The sequence below is a fragment of the Dendrobates tinctorius genome, unplaced genomic scaffold, assembly GCF_039654945.1.
Source record: "Dendrobates tinctorius isolate UK_male_01 unplaced genomic scaffold, ASM3965494v1 ptg000014l, whole genome shotgun sequence".
In the NCBI taxonomy this organism is placed as follows: Eukaryota; Metazoa; Chordata; class Amphibia; order Anura; family Dendrobatidae; genus Dendrobates; species Dendrobates tinctorius.
Window position 1 is genome coordinate 5,915,141 of NW_027361682.1, and position 17,256 is coordinate 5,932,396.

At 47.3% G+C, this 17,256-nt stretch overlaps 1 protein-coding gene across 1 annotated transcript in view; it reads right to left on the bottom strand.

The window, feature by feature from the left end:
* Positions 1 to 16,822, bottom strand: part of LOC141070582 (oocyte zinc finger protein XlCOF29-like) — a gene marked incomplete at its 3' end in the record, with an annotated part of 38,766 nt that extends 21,944 nt beyond the window's left edge. The window contains exon 1 of the mRNA XM_073559565.1: positions 16,762 to 16,822. The remainder of the gene's footprint in view (positions 1 to 16,761) is intronic.
* Between the last annotated feature and the right edge of the window lie 434 nt (positions 16,823 to 17,256).

Consider the following 17,256-nt stretch of genomic DNA (forward strand, 5'->3'; position numbering starts at 1 on the left):
ATGGGAAGTAAGATGTATTATGACTGTTTTGATACACAAAAATCTATGACTGCTAGCGCCCCACCTCTGCATAATCAGAGACTGGGACAAGACAGTTAGACTTGCAAACACTGTGGTCATTCAAACTTAGGCTGGAGAAACACTTGTATGACCTGTACTGCAACCCGACGTAAGCAAATTGTACTAAATCCTGTCCGGACAAGATCACATGTAGTGACATAAGAAGCTGACATAATAGTGGGTAGTGGGCACATTGACCTTTGAGGAGTAAGCCGGCAGTAGACATCAGACGACCAACCACATCAGGACCTGAAAAGGCGACTAGAGTAAGAAAGATGCAGGTGAATTATCCCTGGAGCCCCTCTGACCAGTTGACTATGCTAAAGCAATTGCCTGACCCTGAAAACCAACCATTCCCATTTTACAGACACATAAAGGAAATACAGCAGAAATATAAGTGTACCTGGGCAGACCTAGAGAGGACATATAATTAAGACACACAGATGTGGCAAAGAATCAGGATTGGGGCATGGATGATAAATCTGCACTGTCTGGGGAGACATACTGTGAATCACTAAAACAATGGGCTACAGTAGAACAATCAGAGCAGTCTGTACTCCTGACTAACGTGACACAGCAAAAAGGAGAGAGTGTAGAGATGTACTTTGGACGGTTACAGCTGAAATGGGCAGACATGGGGTACATTTGCATAAACCCACTTGATGTTAGAATACTGGTGAATGCATTCATTGACGGTATGAACAAAGACTTACGAGACGCAGTACAGACAGCCAGAACTGAATGGAGATATGTAGATCCGAAAGACCTCCTTAAGGTAGCTAAAGAAGTTGAGCAAACAAGGACGATAAGACAGCCTGTCATTTTTGCTGGAGCACAAGGAAAACAGTGGAGACGTAATGGGGGACCAAGGGACCTAGAAACAGTGAAGTGTTGGAATTGTGGTACTTACAAAACTTATTGTTAGTGACAATACCCCTATGAATTTACTGGGAGCAGATGTGCTGAGTGCGATCCAGGCCACCATACAGTACTCTCCTGAGGGTATTACAGTCACAAGTCCCCTCTCAGATAAACATTTGTGATTGCGGAAATGGTGTATATGACAAAAGCAGTGAAACTAACACCTGACACCAAAAATGCCTGAGGATGAGGAAATGGGACAGGTGTCAGACACTGTTTGGGCAAGGGGAAAAACTGATGTGGGTCGGCTGTCCATTCCCCCTGTCATGATTAAATTGAAAAAAAAAAGGAACCACTCCTCCTTGTTTAAAGCAATACCCCTTGAGCCTAGCCAAATCACTGTCCCTGAGCAGGAATATTAAAGAGTATGTTAAGGCAGGAGTTCTGGTGCAAAGATCTTCCCCCTGCAACACCCTTTTGTATCCCATTAAGAAAAAAGGACCGAAGGGTTTGCTGACACTTACAGAAAGGTTCAAATCCACTTTATGACTGGTTGTCATCAGACCCGGGACCTCACACAGACCCCTATGATCTCACTCAAGAAGCAATTGTTTCCTTCCATTCTCTCAAACTGCTCAGTGTGTCAGTCCCAGCCTTAGGCATTCTAAAATATGACCAGCCATTTTCCTTGTTTTGCACAGAGCAAGGAGGATATGCTACCGCAGTACTGACACAACAAGGAGGGAAACAGACAGCAATAGCTTACTACTCAGCACAATTAGACCCAGTGATCAGAGGATCACTTACGTATGTGAAAAGGAAAGATCTCACCACATGAAGATGGAAGATGTCCAGGGTCAGATGTCCCATCAGAGTCATGTCAGGTCAGGAAGAAAAAAGGGGGGGTTCACCCTATTCAGGCCCTGTTTGAGCTGTTGTCATCTTAGGAGACAGCCTGTATACTCTGTGATGATGTCCAATTTGTGCTAATAGGTCCCCTGAAGAGTCAATAAGTGACGAAACGCGTCGGGATGCACAGGGACTTTGTAGGGCTATGGTTTATAGGGATTAGATGTGAACTGCCCTTGCTAGGGCGGGAGTCATGGGTGTTAGAATTTGTAGCTCAAACAGGGCCTGAATAGGGTGAACCCCCCTTTTTTCTTCCTGACCTGACATGACTCTGATGGGACATCTGACCCTGGACATCTTCCATCTTCATGTGGTGAGATCTTTCCTTTTCACATTAAGTTGATGGCTTTATTATTTTGATGTCTTTTTTATATACATGAATAGGCATATTCCTTGATAAACTTTACAGGGTAGAGGTCTTTTTAGTTCCTCTGATAAGGAAACTGTTCATTTTTTTTTTTTGGTCTTCTTCTTATTGATTTAGACCAAGCACTTTTTTGGTCCAATCTTTTCAAATCTTTGGACTTGGAATAGCCACATGTATATATTGGTAGTAATCTGTTACAGAGACTTATACAGTTACCTCCATTATGGTCTGTGGCATTTGATCTAGTGATTTATTTTGCACTATTATCTTTGGTAGCTTTTATATTAATTATTAAAAGTTATGTTTTATGTTATTTCTCCATTGCTGATTTGCCACTCCATGATTACAATACATAACTCATTATCAGTAATTCCTTCCCTCACTGTCCCAGGCTGCTGGCAGCAGTGAGAACAGACTGTGTGATGGCCAGTGATGGGGGACTGTAGCTTCTAATCTGCACAGGGGATGGCAGTCACTGATGTAATCTGTTCTGTGACAAAGCCTCTGCTGTGTGAATGAGACAGCTCTGTGTCACTGATGTCTTCACACAGCAGCAGATTTGTCAGGAAGATGAAGGCTACGTGCCGAAATGCGCATTGTGGTGGCCGCCATCCAGGAGCAGACGTGCCATACTACCCAGTGAGTTTACTGACACTTTTAATATTTTTTCCACTTGTATGGGTCTTTTGTTGCACGTATTTATATATATTTTGTCTGCTTCACCATTTTTAATGTTGCTCTTATGAGTATTGGGACTATTACCTTTTTATTTTTTGATATCACATAATGTGCTGCAATACCCAGGGCTGCCACTAGGAATTTCGGGGCCCCATACTGGCAAAATTTTCAGGGCCCCCTTGAGACTCTGCCCAGGCTCCACCCAGCCCCGCCTCCACCCCTCGAACTGTCCACAGTCCCACCGCTCTCTCTTGGAAAAACTCCACTTCTCACCTACCAAATGTCACTATTTATGAACACTAGGTACTATTATATTCTCAGTAGTATTGGTCATTTATTTGATTATTTGCACTTGCGCATGTTACTTTAGCCAGAGTGAATATATGATACTATTATACTGTTCTGCAGCACAGGTTATATTTATATCATAGAGAAGTTTGTATTTACCTTCTCCTGGGCTTGCGTCCCTTCTTGCTGTTTATTATACTTAATTAGCTTTGTATGTTGCATTGTTTTTTGAACCTGATTTATAATAATAAAAAATCATTTTTGTGGGGGAAAACTAGTGTTTGGGTGCATGGTAGGGCTAAGAAAGGTTGGAGTGACGTTTTGGAACACAGATAATTATGAATTATGCCACGAGAAGTGGTGAGTTCTCCTTCAATGGAAGTCTTCAAGCAGAGGCTGGACAGACATCTGACTGGGATGATTTAGCGAATCCTGCTTTGAGCAGGGGGTTGGACCAGATGGCCCAGGAGGTCCCTTCCAACTCTACCAATCTATGATTCTATGAATGTTCTGCAGATGCCATGAGAGCCCCTAATGTGCCTTAACAGTGGAGTCTCCCCCATTTTGGAAACTAATCCACGCAAGGAATGTATCTATATTTGTTGTGTGCACCTTGAACCCACTGGTACTTCACAGAATTTTACAAGGTTGAACTGTGAAAATGAAAAATATTTTTTTCCCACAAAAATGTTGTTTTAGCCTCAAATTTTTTCATTTTCACATGGATAGCAGGAAAAAAATGGAAAACAAAATTTGTTGTGCAAGTTCTCCTCAGTATTTTAGTGAATATATTGTAGGGATTCGACTCGCTCAGGTGCAGCGGGAGACAAACATGAGGCACGTTCCTTTAAAATTCCACCAGGTTTATTACTCCATAAACCATAGACAGCATAACACTGAAATGAAACCTTCACTTCAGGCAAAGGAACAGAAATGTCCATGGCTTCAGACTCGGACTGAGAGTCTCAGCACATGCTGGGAGCTGTAGTCCTCCCCATATACACTCTCTGTAGTGTCCCACCTGGACACATGGAAGTCTGTCCACACTCAGACAGACCCACTCCACTCTCTCACATGTGCCAAACACCTCAATTACATAGCCCTGTAACCACACCCAAAGGGGATCACATGGCTATGACATCACCAAAGGTTGTATAGACACACAGGCTTCCCTGATACAGTGTAACAGAAAGATCAGCAGTACCTCTGCTGATCAATACACCCTGGAGCCTGCATCCCAAGGCCACCCACCTTGAGACCCACAATGGTCATTTAGGACCCTGCTCCTGTTACCACACTGAATGTGCCTGTACACCCGTCCTGGGACACCCACACAGCGCCCCCTAGCCGACACAGTGGTAACTACACCACATACCTCCCCCCTCTGTTCAAACTTGTGGGGTTGAACACATGACATCACCCAGGTATCTTGAGACCTGGCACCCATGTCACCTTGCCCTACAAGTCGAGAGGACCATCTCCGTCTGTTTCGGTAGTCAAACTGCCTCATATTCACGTTAGGCCTCCCCCGCCCCCAGCGGTCAGTATCTCGGCCTTGGGCTTTGGCCTTCCCGTCAACGTCCGTCAGTGTGATCAGACACTCTTTAGTCTCCACCTGTTTGCAGTGCGCTCCGTCACCCGACCTTTCTCTCACCGGCCGGCTCTCCCAGTTCACACTGTCATGAGTCCCACGTCCAGCTGGGCCAACTGGCTGGTCTGAGTCTGACCCTCTGTCACTATGTCCACCACCGGGTCTCGTGCCTATGTTACTACGATTAGAACGGCCACTTGCGGACTCTCGACGTTCTTGCCTTCGACTACCTGTCCTTTCATTCCTTGGAGGATCCCTTCGGGTCCTTACACCTTGGGTTGGAGGTGGACGCCACCTGACGTTCTCTATCTGCTCATTCATCTGCAGTCGATCCTGTCTTAGCTGCTCAATCTCCTTCAGGTACGCTACCCGATATTCCAGGAGCATGCGAAGCTTCCCAATGCTTTCCACCGAACCAACCACAATGACAGGAACCATGTCATCTTCAATAACGACTTGGATTTCACCAGCAGGTGGGATCCTCACTCTCTTCACACAGGATCGATTCACCATCTCCTGCATCACCTTTCCAAGTCTGCCAACGACTTTCCCCACCAGATTTCTGGGTACCGGAATTATGTCTTCCACAAAGCCCAGCCGACTTTGTGCTTCCCTTGCAAGCTCCAGACGTCGAGCGGCTTTCCTATTACGCTCCACGAGCATCTGTTTCGTGCGGAGACATTGTAGGTGCATCTCCTTCAGGACAGCCACCCTTCTCTCTGTGTCTTCCGTTTCTGCCAGTATCACCAACTGGTCTGTTTCTGGTGCCCAGCTCACACTATAGGCCTTTACTGCCTTTTTAAAATTCTCATGCACACCTTCGCTGGCACACGCTTCTCGCACGTCTTCGGGTACCTCCATCACGCACTTGAAGGTCATGGACTTGCTCTCATCCTGGACAGATGGCTCTGGGTTCCCCACGGACACTTCCCTCAAGGTATCTGCCAAGACCGGGTGACTGTCTTGTGCAGCTCTTGGTTCACCATCTTCCTGAGATTTACAGTCTTCAGGACCCTTTTCCAAGATGGGCTTTGGCAGTTCTGCCTTGCTATCAGTCGGGCACGGCCGCTGTACGTCTTCACCCATCCACTTCTTCTGCAGAAGACCTTTTACTACTCCACTGAGTTCTTGCAGAACTTTATCTCGCTCCTCTGCCAGGTAGCGACGCTGATCCTCTCTCCTGAGAATCTCCTGTTGATGCTTCTCTTGGGCCTCTCTGAGCACCTCCATATCTTCCAACAGGGTCTTGTTCATGGTTTTACATGCCGACAGGTGACCTCTGAGCTCAGAGACTTCCTTCTCCAGCTCATCCACTCTGTGCTCAGCTGCTTGCCTTAGGACTCTTTCCCGTTCGACATGTTCTGTTACAGTCTCCTTTATCAGCTGTATCTCGTGATCTTGTTCTCTTTTGGCCAGCACGTGTCTCACCACTACCTCTTTAATTATATCATCAAAGGGTACCACTGGGTCAGTCACACCAGTCGAGTGAACCCTCCAGTTACCGTCCAGCACCAATGTGTCTAGTCCAGTAGTCTCATCTCCCAGCCCACCATCTGTCTTATCACGAGACGTCAGGTCCGTCAGTTGGGCAGATGTACTTCTTCCTCTGGTCAGTTCTACCTCTGACCTGTCCATGTCAGGAGCCGTCACTGTCTCAGTGTCCGCTGGCCCCACAGTCGAAGCATCTCCATCATCCGACCAAATGTCATCAAACAAAAGAAAGTCCCGGCCCCTCTCCCAGGCATAGACTAAGTCCCGTGGTATCCCTCTACCTTGGCACTCACCACCTTTGGTCCCCTCAAACACTACTGTGTCTACTGCGTAGTTCACCGTGACCCCATGTTTACAGCGAACCCTGATGTTTTTCTCGGTCAGAGAGAAAACGAGAGGCGTTCCTGTCAGAGTCACCTGACTCTCTGAGTCCAGCCGACCAAAGGCTCCTTCCCGGTGCAGCATCACTGTACACATCTGTGGCCCGTCATTACTACCTGGAAAGGATATTCCACATTCTGAAAAAGACCTGCACATACACTGCGGTACTCCAGACGTACCTACTGAGTCACCTAGTGCTGTCACTTCTTCAAACTTGGCCCCTTTCTGGACCACCACCCCGCTTTGGGTTGCCGCCCCCTCCCGGGACTCCACCCCATTTTGGGTTACCACCCCAATTTGGGCCACCGCCCCCTTTGGGGACTCCACCCCTTTACAGGCTACCACCCCGATTTGGGCCACCGCCCCCTTTTGGGACTCCACCCCTTTACGGGCTACCTCCCCGATTTGGGCCACCTCCCCCTTTTGGGACTCCACCCCTTTACGGGATCTCCCCATGTCTGTCCTGCAGAACCTCTTAGGCCACAGTTCACACAGTACAGTTTATGCCTTTTTCTGGTACTGGCCCTTTAAGCACGACACCACACCAATTCCTTCTGGCACTGCCCCAGCTCCTGCCGTCGCTCACAAGCAGCTGCTGGTGTTTCTGCAGCTCCTGCTGCGTCATCTTCGAGGACCCGCCGATCCACCGGAAGCCACTTGTCACCCTCAAAGATAAAAAAACCACAAAAGCGCGCCCATAGGGCCTTACCAGTGCAGGTATAATGGGTTATGCAGCAATAATACAGGGTACTCACCCTTAATAGTTGTGGAAAGCCACAACTACTGTATCCGCTTAGTCATATGCCATAAAGCTGCAGCAGGATGGTGTAGACAGACAGCGTCTGCTACCAATGCTCAAATAGGAGATCCCAAAAAGAAAAAACATCAGGTCCCCACGCTGCGAGACCTTCGTGAGCGTACTGAGCCACAGCAAGCACTTTCAGGATTTTTTTTTTTTTTTTGCAGAGAAGCGAGGAAAAGGGAAAAAAAACCACAAGCACAGTCTCTCACTGACTCTGGTCAGTGCAACACGGATTCCTGTCCGTTACCTGCTGGTGTCAGCCACACAGGTTCTCGGGTACCTCTTCTCCTCATAGGCATCCCACAAATCTCCATACAGTCATTTCCTCTGACCTCGGTCAGTATTACTCACGATTTTCCATACCGTCTGTGCTCCTGGGAATCGCTGCCCGCAGTCTGTCACCAATTGTAAGGATGCGACTCGCTCAGGTGCAGCGGGAGACAAACATGAGGCACGTTCCTTTAAAATTCCACCAGGTTTATTACTCCATAAACCATAGACAGCATAACACTGAAATGAAACCTTCACTTCAGGCAAAGGAACAGAAATGTCCGTGGCTTCAGACTCGGACTGAGAGTCTCAGCACATGCTGGGAGCTGTAGTCCTCCCCATATACACTCTCTGTAGTGTCCCACCTGGACACATGGAAGTCTGTCCACACTCAGACAGACCCACTCCACTCTCTCACATGTGCCAAACACCTCAATTACATAGCCCTGTAACCACACCCAAAGGGGATCACATGGCTATGACATCACCAAAGGTTGTATAGACACACAGGCTTCCCTGATACAGTGTAACAGAAAGATCAGCAGTACCTCTGCTGATCAATACACCCTGGAGCCTGCATCCCAAGGCCACCCACCTTGAGACCCACAATGGTCATTTAGGACCCTGCTCCTGTTACCACACTGAATGTGCCTGTACACCCGTCCTGGGACACCCACACAGCGCCCCCTAGCCGACACAGTGGTAACTACACCACAATATATATATTTTAATCAACTTTTACATTGTGCCAAGATGGGACATCAAATTTCCCGGTCATGATTGCCGATTCAATTGTCTGCAATGCTTTTGAATTGCAGAGTATTAGAAAAGTGCATCACAGGCAGGGTAGAGGCGTGTCATCTCCTGCTCAAAGCTGAAAGACCACAGGGGCTGCAACACCATTAAGCAAGAGGCACCACTAACCAAACACCATGAAGACCAAGAGATCTTCAAACAAGTCAAGGGTAGTAGACAGTTGAGAAGAACAAGTCAGGGTTGGGCTAGAAAAAATATCCCAGTCTCTGATGATCCATTGGAGCAACAACAAATCTATTATCATCAAATGGAAAGAACAAGGTACCACAACAAACCGGCAAAGAGAGGGTCGCCCACCAAAATGCTCAGCCCGGGTAAGGAGGGCATTAATCAGAGAGGCTGCAAAGAGATCACAGGTAACCCTGAAGTTCATAGAGGTGGCCTTCATGAAAAAGTGGGCAGAAAAAAGCCTTTACTTACACACAAAAATTGTAAGGCTCATTTTCAGATTACCAAAAGATATATGGGACACTCCAAGAAAGGATGGACAAAGGTGCTGCTGTCAGACCAAGGTATCACACTTACCCTTATCTGCAGGAGTGTAGCGTGACTGGTCAGCGGTCCCGGCGTTGGGGAAGGAACTCAGACCACGGGGCTGTCAGAGGAACCAGTGCAGGAGCACAGCTTGGGAGGTCGCAGGACCTGTGGAGGGGGCGGAGGGCTTGCAGAAGCACTCAGAGGCTGCAGGACCTAGCACCACGTGACCTGTGATGTCAGAGGGGGCGGAGCTTATCGCAGGGACGCTGAAGTGACAGGCAGAGGGCTCAGAGAGCCAGGGGTTTATACAGTAGTGATAGTCAGGCAATCCAGAAGTCATACACAGGAGAATCAATGCGGTACAGAGTCAGGCAGAGCAAGAATGGTCAGGGAAGCAGGAGGTCAGACACGGGTCGGGCTGCACAGTACAAAATAAGAAAGTCAGAGAGTAGTCTAGGGGAGCCAAAGGTCAGAACACGGGTCGAGCAGGACGGCACCAAATCAGGAAGCCAAGAGACAAAAACCAAAATCCAGACCAGGTCATACACACCACAAACACGGAAACAGGCGAGAGGCACTTAGCAAAGGCAGGGTCAGACACACTCAAGTATGAAGTATAAACGACAGGGAAGGTTGCTCGCCTGTGGCCATAAATACCCTCCCTGAGACCAAAGAGAGGCTCCAACCACTAACCCTTCACTTGTCAGACCAAAATTCCAGATACCATGATATTAACCCTTCGCTTGTCAGACCAAAATTCCAGATACCATGACAGTACCCCTCCCTCAACAGGGGGCCTCCGGACCCCCAGGTCTTCCTGGGTATCGAGCATGATATGCTCTGACCAGGCGATCTGCGTGCACTGATCTGGCCGGTACCCAGGAACGATCCTCCGGGCCATACCCTTTCCAATGGACGAGGTACTGCAAAGAGCCACGAACCCATCGAGATTGCACAATTTTTTGCACCTCGAACTCCATGTGGCCGTCCACTGATATAGGCGGTGGTAGAGGAGTATGTTCCTCCCTTACTGAACCTACCGGCTTAAGCAAGGACCTATGAAAAGCATTGTGCACCTTCAGGGAGGATGGGAGACATAGCCGATAAGTTACCGGGTTAATCACCTCCGTTATGACGTAGGGACCAATAAATTTGGGACCCAACTTTGCTGATGGCAATTTTAGCGTTATATTCCGTGTTGAGAGCCACACCTTGTCCCCACAATGCAAGTCCTGACCCGGACCCCTCTTTCTATCAGCAAAACGTTTGTACCTTCCCTGAGCCTTTTCAATACTTGCGCGAACCCTTGACCATAAACCACTGATCTGCCTAACCGAATCCTCTACCCCTGGACAATTTGAGTCCAACCGCGAGAACTCACCAAAATGAGGATTTAATCCAAGATTAATAAAAAAAGGTGACCTACCGGTGGACTGGTTAATTCGGTTATTAAAGGCGAACTCCGCCAATGATAATGCATCACACCAGTCGTCTTGCAGTGTTGAGGTCAAACATTGAAGGATTTGTTCCAAAGACTGGTTGGTGCGCTCCGTTTGGCCATTACTCTCCGGGTGATAGGCTGAGGAAAAAGACAAAGATATCCCCAACTTCCTACAGAACACTCGCCAAAATTTTGCTATAAATTGTGCCCCCCTATCCGAAACGATATTGATAGGTACCCCATGGAGACGAATGATTTGGGAAAGGAAGTGTTTAGAAAGAACCTCAGCAGACAGTAGTTTAGACATGGGTACGAAATGTGCCATCTTTGAAAACCTATCAACTACTACCCAAACGATGGTATTACCCTTGGAGGGGGGGAGGTTGGTAATGAAATCCATGGACAAATGGGTCCATGGTCTTTCTGGAATTGGCAGTGGTACCAATTCCCCGGCCGGCCGGCAATGAGAGCTCTTAGAACGGGCGCACACCCCACAGGCCATGACATACCCCTTAATTTCTGAACACATTGATGGCCACCAAAACATTCTCTTTACTGCTTCATAAGTGGCCGCAATACCTGGGTGGGCCCCCAACTTAGAATCGTGAAATTCTCGTAAGAGCTTGGACCGTAAGACCTGTGGTACAAACAATTTATTAGGCGGTTTGGCCCTTGGAGCTCAAGATTGAGCCCCCACAATCTCTAGCTCCAACTTTGACGAAAGCTCGGCTATTACCACCCCGGGTTGAAGAATGGACGAGGGAGGATCGGGGCAGAAAGAGGTTCGAAACTTTGTGACAATGCGTCCGCCTTCACGTTCTTAGAATCAGGCCGGAAAGTTATGGAGAACTGGAACCGGGAAAAAAAAAGTGACCACCGAGCCTGTCTGGGAGTCAACCTTTTTGCTGTGTTAATGTACTCCAAATTTTTATGGTCAGCGATAACCGTAATTGGATGTTCTGCCCCCTCCAAAAAAAGCCTCCATTCTTCAAACGCTAGTTTTATAGCCAAGAGCTCTCTGTTCCCCACATCATAATTTCTCTCTGCCGGAGAGAACTTCTTGGAAAAAAAAGTACAGGGTCTGAGATTAGTTAATGTAGCCGATCCTTGAGACAAAACAGCCCCCACCCCCACCTCGGACGCATCTACCTCTACCACAAACGGCTGAGACGGATTAGGCTGCACCAGAACTGGCGCGGACATAAAGCAATTCTTCAGATTCACAAAAGCTTGTTTGGCCGGAAGGGACCAATTCTTTATATCAGCCCCCTTACATGTAAGATCAGTAAGAGGTTTCACTATCTGAGAAAAACCCTTGATAAACCTTCGATAATAATTTGCGGACCCTAGAAAACGCTGCAGGCCCTTCAGGTCCTGGGGTTGGACCCAATCCGCAATGGCCTGCACCTTCTTGGGATCCATACGAAACCCCTGTGGAGAAATGATAAGCCCTAGAAAAGTTAGCTCCTGCACAAAAAAGGTACACTTTTCTAATTTAACAAACAATTGGTTCTCCCTGAGTCTCTGGAGAACAATCTTAACATGAGATAGGTGAGACTGCTCGTCTGTGGAGAAAACCAAGATATCGTCTAAATAAATGACAATAAAGCGGCCAATCAGGTCCGCAAAAATCACATTAATAAAATTCTGAAAAACCGCTGGTGCGTTGGCGAGACCGAATGGCATCACAAGATTCTCAAACATCCCTTCAGTAGTAAGAAATGCCGTTTTCCATTCATCCCCCTCTTTAATCCTAATAAGATTATAAGCCCCCCTAAGGTCTAGTTTGGAGAACCATTTTGCTCCCGAGAGCTGATTGCACAGATCGGGAATCAACGGTAAGGGATATGCATTTTTAACAGTGATTTTATTGAGTTCCCGAAAGTCGAGGCAGGGACGTAGGCCACCATCTTTCTTTTTAACAAAAAAGAACCCCGCTGCTACTGGAGAGACCGAAGGTCTAATATGCCCTTTCCGGAGACTTTCCTTTATATACGCTTTCATTGCCAAACGTTCAGGCCCAGATAAATTAAACAGACGGGCTTTAGGTAATTTGGCCCCTGGGACTAAATCAATGTTGCAATCAAAAGGCCTATGTGGGGGTAATGCCTCGGCCTCGCTTTCAGAGAACACGTCCTCGAAGTCTTTCAGGTACTCCGGAATGCCCTCCAGACACACATAAGACTCCAAAACAGGATTTGCAGGGGAAACACAACACACAGCTTTATAGGAACAGTCATCACATTTCAGACCCCATTTAACAATTACCCTCCTCTCCCAGTCAATTACCGGGTTGTGCCGCTGAAGCCACGGCATACCCAACACCAACCCTTCAGGTAGATTATCCATAATAAAACATTTCATCTCCTCCGCATGGGAGGAGCCAACCTGTAACACAAAGGTATTGGTGGCATAACGAATCCCCGAACGGGTGAGAGGGGAGGAGTCAATTGCCACGATTTTCAACAGGGTCTCTAACCTGACTGTCCCTATCTTGGCCCTGGAGACGGTGCTGGCACTGACCAGGTTTAGAGAGGAACCGCAGTCCACCAAAGCTGTGGAAAAAAAACGACATTTGTCTACCAGCAGTTCAACATCAAGCAACAGCTTGGGGCATGAGGAAAAAGGTACCTGCGGGTCTGGGCAGCCTCCTCGATCACTACCCAGACCTAGAAGTTTCCCGCCGGCTGGGAAGACGAGGGACAGGACGGACAGTCTCTCCTCCAATGTCCTGCTTGTTCACAATAAAAGCACAGCTGTTTATCCTGCCGGCGGTTCCTCTCTTTCTCTTTGATGGATGTGGCACCAATCTCCATGGGTATCGCACTAGCCCCAACTTCCTTGCTCCCAGCGAACAGAGGGGACTCGGAGTGCATCACCCCTCTGGCCCTTAACCGTTGATCCATCCGAACTGCCTGTGTCATGGCATCTTCCAGGGTATCAGGAGGCGGATGCAGGGCTAGGGCATCCTGAAGGCGTTCTGCTAAGCCCCTACGGAATAGACCGCGGAGAGCCGCATCGTCCCAGGTGACTTCCGCTGCCCACCGCCGAAACTCAGAACAATACCACTCTGCAGAGTGCCGACCCTGACGTGCGCTCATCACCATGTCCCCCACCAGTCGTACTCTATCAGGCTCATCATAGATACGGCCCAAGGCCTCAAAAAACGCATCCACAGTCATACGTTCTGGTGCGGTGGGTGCTAGCGAAAATGCCCAGGCTTGTGGGGCACCTCGCAACAGGGAGATAACTACCCCCACCCTCTGAAATTCTCCCCCGGATGAGCGAGGTCTCAGGGAGAAAAATAATTTGCACCCCTCCTGGAACGCTCTGAACTCCTTTTTGTCTCCAGAAAAGGAGTCAGGCAGTTTAACCGGGGATTCAGGGGACGTAAGGGATACATCTCTACTCTCGGAAGACATAGCCCCTTGCACAGTATTAACCAGCTGCTGCTGGGTATTAGCTATACTGCGCTGTTCAACACTCATTTTCTGGAACATTTGAGAGAGCTGCTTCACTTGCTCTGACAATGCCTGCATCGGGTCCATGACTGCAGCAGACCCACCACACACTCACACACAGGTAGTAACAGAAGGATGAGTGGGGGGGAGGAAAAGTAATAAGGTCGTTTATAATATCACGCTTACCCTTATCTGCAGGAGTGTAGCGTGACTGGTCAGCGGTCCCGGCGTTGGGGAAGGAACTCGGACCACGGGGCTGTCAGAGGAACCAGTGCAGGAGCCCAGCTTAGGAGGTCGCAGGACCTGTGGAGGGGGCAGAGCGCTTGCAGAAGCACTCAGAGGCTGCAAGACCTAGCACCACGTGACCTGTGACGTCAGAGGGGGTGGAGCTTATCGCAGGGACCCTGAAGTGACAGGCAGAGGGCTCAGAGAGCCAGGGGTTTATACAGTAGTGATAGTCAGGCAATCCAGAAGTCATACACAGGAGAATCAATGCGGTACAGAGTCAGGCAGAGCAAGAATGGTCAGGGAAGCAGGAGGTCAGACAAGGGTCGGGCTGCACAGTACAAAATAAGAAAGTCAGAGAGTAGTCTAGGGGAGCCAAAGGTCAGAACACAGGTCGAGCAGGACGGTACCAAATCAGGAAGCCAAGAGACAAAAACCAAAATCCAGACCAGCTCATACACACCACAAACACGGAAACAGGCGAGAGGCACTTAGCAAAGGCAGGGTTGGACACACTCAAGTATGAAGTATAAACGACAGGGAAGGTTGCTCGCCTGCGGCCATAAATACCCTCCCTGAGACCAAAGAGAGGCTCCAACCATTAACCCTTCACTTGTCAGATCAAAATTCCAGATACCATGATATTAACCCTTCGCTTGTCAGACCAAAATTCCAGATACCATGACACAAGGTAATCGTTATGTCTGTCGCCAAACCGACACAACTTATCACTCCAAGAACACCATCCGCACAGTGAAACTTGGTTGTGGCAGAATCATGCTGTGGGGATGTTTTTCATCAGCAGAGACAGGAAAAATGGATTGTGCAAAACGCAGGGATATTCTTGAGCAAAATCTGCTTCAGTCGGTCAGTGATATGAGACTGGGATGGAGGTTCATCTCCTAACAAACAATGACCCAAAGCATAATACTAAAGCAACACCCGAGTGTTTAGGGAAAATGTGTAAATATTTTGGAGCGGCCAGGTAACAATCCAGACCTTAATCCAATTGAGAATCTGTGGTCAGATTAGAAGATTGCGATTCAACAAAGGAACAAAGTTAATTTGAAGGAGCTGCAGCAGTTTTGCCTTGAAGAATGGGCAAAAATCCCAGTAACATGGTGTGGAAAGTTCATAGAGACTTATCCAAAGCCACTTGCAGTTGTAATGGCCACTATAAAGGCTCTACAAAGTACTGACGTTAGGGGGGTGAATATGCACAATGAAGCTTTCAGTTATTTTGCTCAATTTGTTGTTTGCTTCACAATAAAAAGAAAACCAAATGTCCACAGTTGTAGGCATGCTCTTTACATGAACTGATGCAAACCCTCAAAAAACAGTGAAATTCCAGGTTGTTAGCAAAACCTGAAAAATCCCAATTGGGGGTGAATACTATTGCAATTCATTGTATATCACACTGACATGGAATCTGATCTATTGTACATATATTATATTGTGTATGGCCGTCACCTTTATATCCAGTCTCTGTATCATGGAAATTCCTCTTATTTTATGTCTCCACAGACTTCTATATTTATCAGGTGAATTAATAAACATTTCTATTGTTCTGTAAAGCGACGATCTTTTCTGTCTCGTTCCCTGTAGGATTTATACATTCAGGACTTGTGTGAGAATCTGATGGAGTTTTAGATCTAATTAATCCAGAAATACGGAAAAATTCTAAAGAGTTTCCGACCTCTCAGGCTCCACTGTATATTCTAGGGGTCAGAGAGCCCCCGACCTTCAGCCCATTAGGGTTTATTCCTGTTCCCCCATCACACACACACTATAGAGACGGGGTCTGTTCCACAGGACTGGCGCACACCAAATGTGGTACCAATATTCAAAAAAGGCTCTAAAAGTGAACCTGGAAATTAGGCCAGTAAGTCTAACCTCTACTGTTGGTAAAATATATGAAGGGTTTCTGATGGATGTTATTCTGGATTATATCAATGAGAATAACTGTCAAACCAATCTAAATCAGTTTTTATGAAGACAAAACCTACAAAAGAAAAAATGAAAAAACCCTGCTATAATTAAATAAGTAAAAAGCAAAAGTGCATTTAAATCATAGAGTTCTTAGTAATACTGTACTTGATCAAACATAGCATAAAAGCCGTCCCACCATCGACAAGGTGACTCTGTGGTCGGGGCGGTCCAACAGTTTTTATGAAGAGGTAAGCTACAGACTGGACCAAGGTGAGTCATTGGACGTGGTATATCTTAATTTTTCCAAAGCGTTTGATACCGTGCCACACAAGTGGTTGGTACACAAAATGAGAATGCTGGGTCTGGGGGAAAATGTGTGTAAATGGGTAAGTAACTGGCTTAGTGATAGAAAGCAGAGGGTGATTTTAAATGGTATATTCTCTAACTGGGTCGCTGTGACCAGTGGGGTACCGCAGGGGTCGGTGTTGGGACCTTTTCTCTTCAAGATATTTATTAACGATCTGGTAGAAGGTTTAACAGTAAAATATCGATATTTTCAGATGATACTTATTTAGATTGTGAGCCCCATCGGGGACAGTGATGATAATATGTGCAAATTGTAAAGCGCTGCGGAATATGTTAGCGCTATATAAAAATAAAGATTATTATTATTATTATACTAAACTATGTAAAGCAGTCAATACAAGAGATTACCTGTCACCAGCGCAGAGGTCTTCTTTCACATGGAGCAAAATGGAGACAGGCTCCTCCTCTCCATGTGACTGATCACATGACTGTGACCTCATCACAGGTCCTGTGCGCCCAGAACAGTCATATCTAGCGTGCGGCCCTGCGGGTGGAGATTCCCCATTACGTTTCCCCTTGGACGGTCTCTTTCAGTAATGTTATTCGTAATGTTTGAGTGCTTGACTCATGTAGCGAGCATAATGGAAGTCAATTGGAAACTCAAGCATTTTTCCTGCAGACCCTCCCAGGATGTTTTGGGATGGGGGCAGCTGGGAACAGCATGGGGAAGACAGCTGGACATATCTCTGACTCCCAGGTCGCTGCTGGGAACAATGTTGTGATAGAAGTATGCCACCTTTAGGGACTGACAATAAAACATACCAAACCAAAGATTATACTACTATGCATTATACTACTATGGGGGTACATTATACTACTATGGGGCCTGCATTATACCCCTAT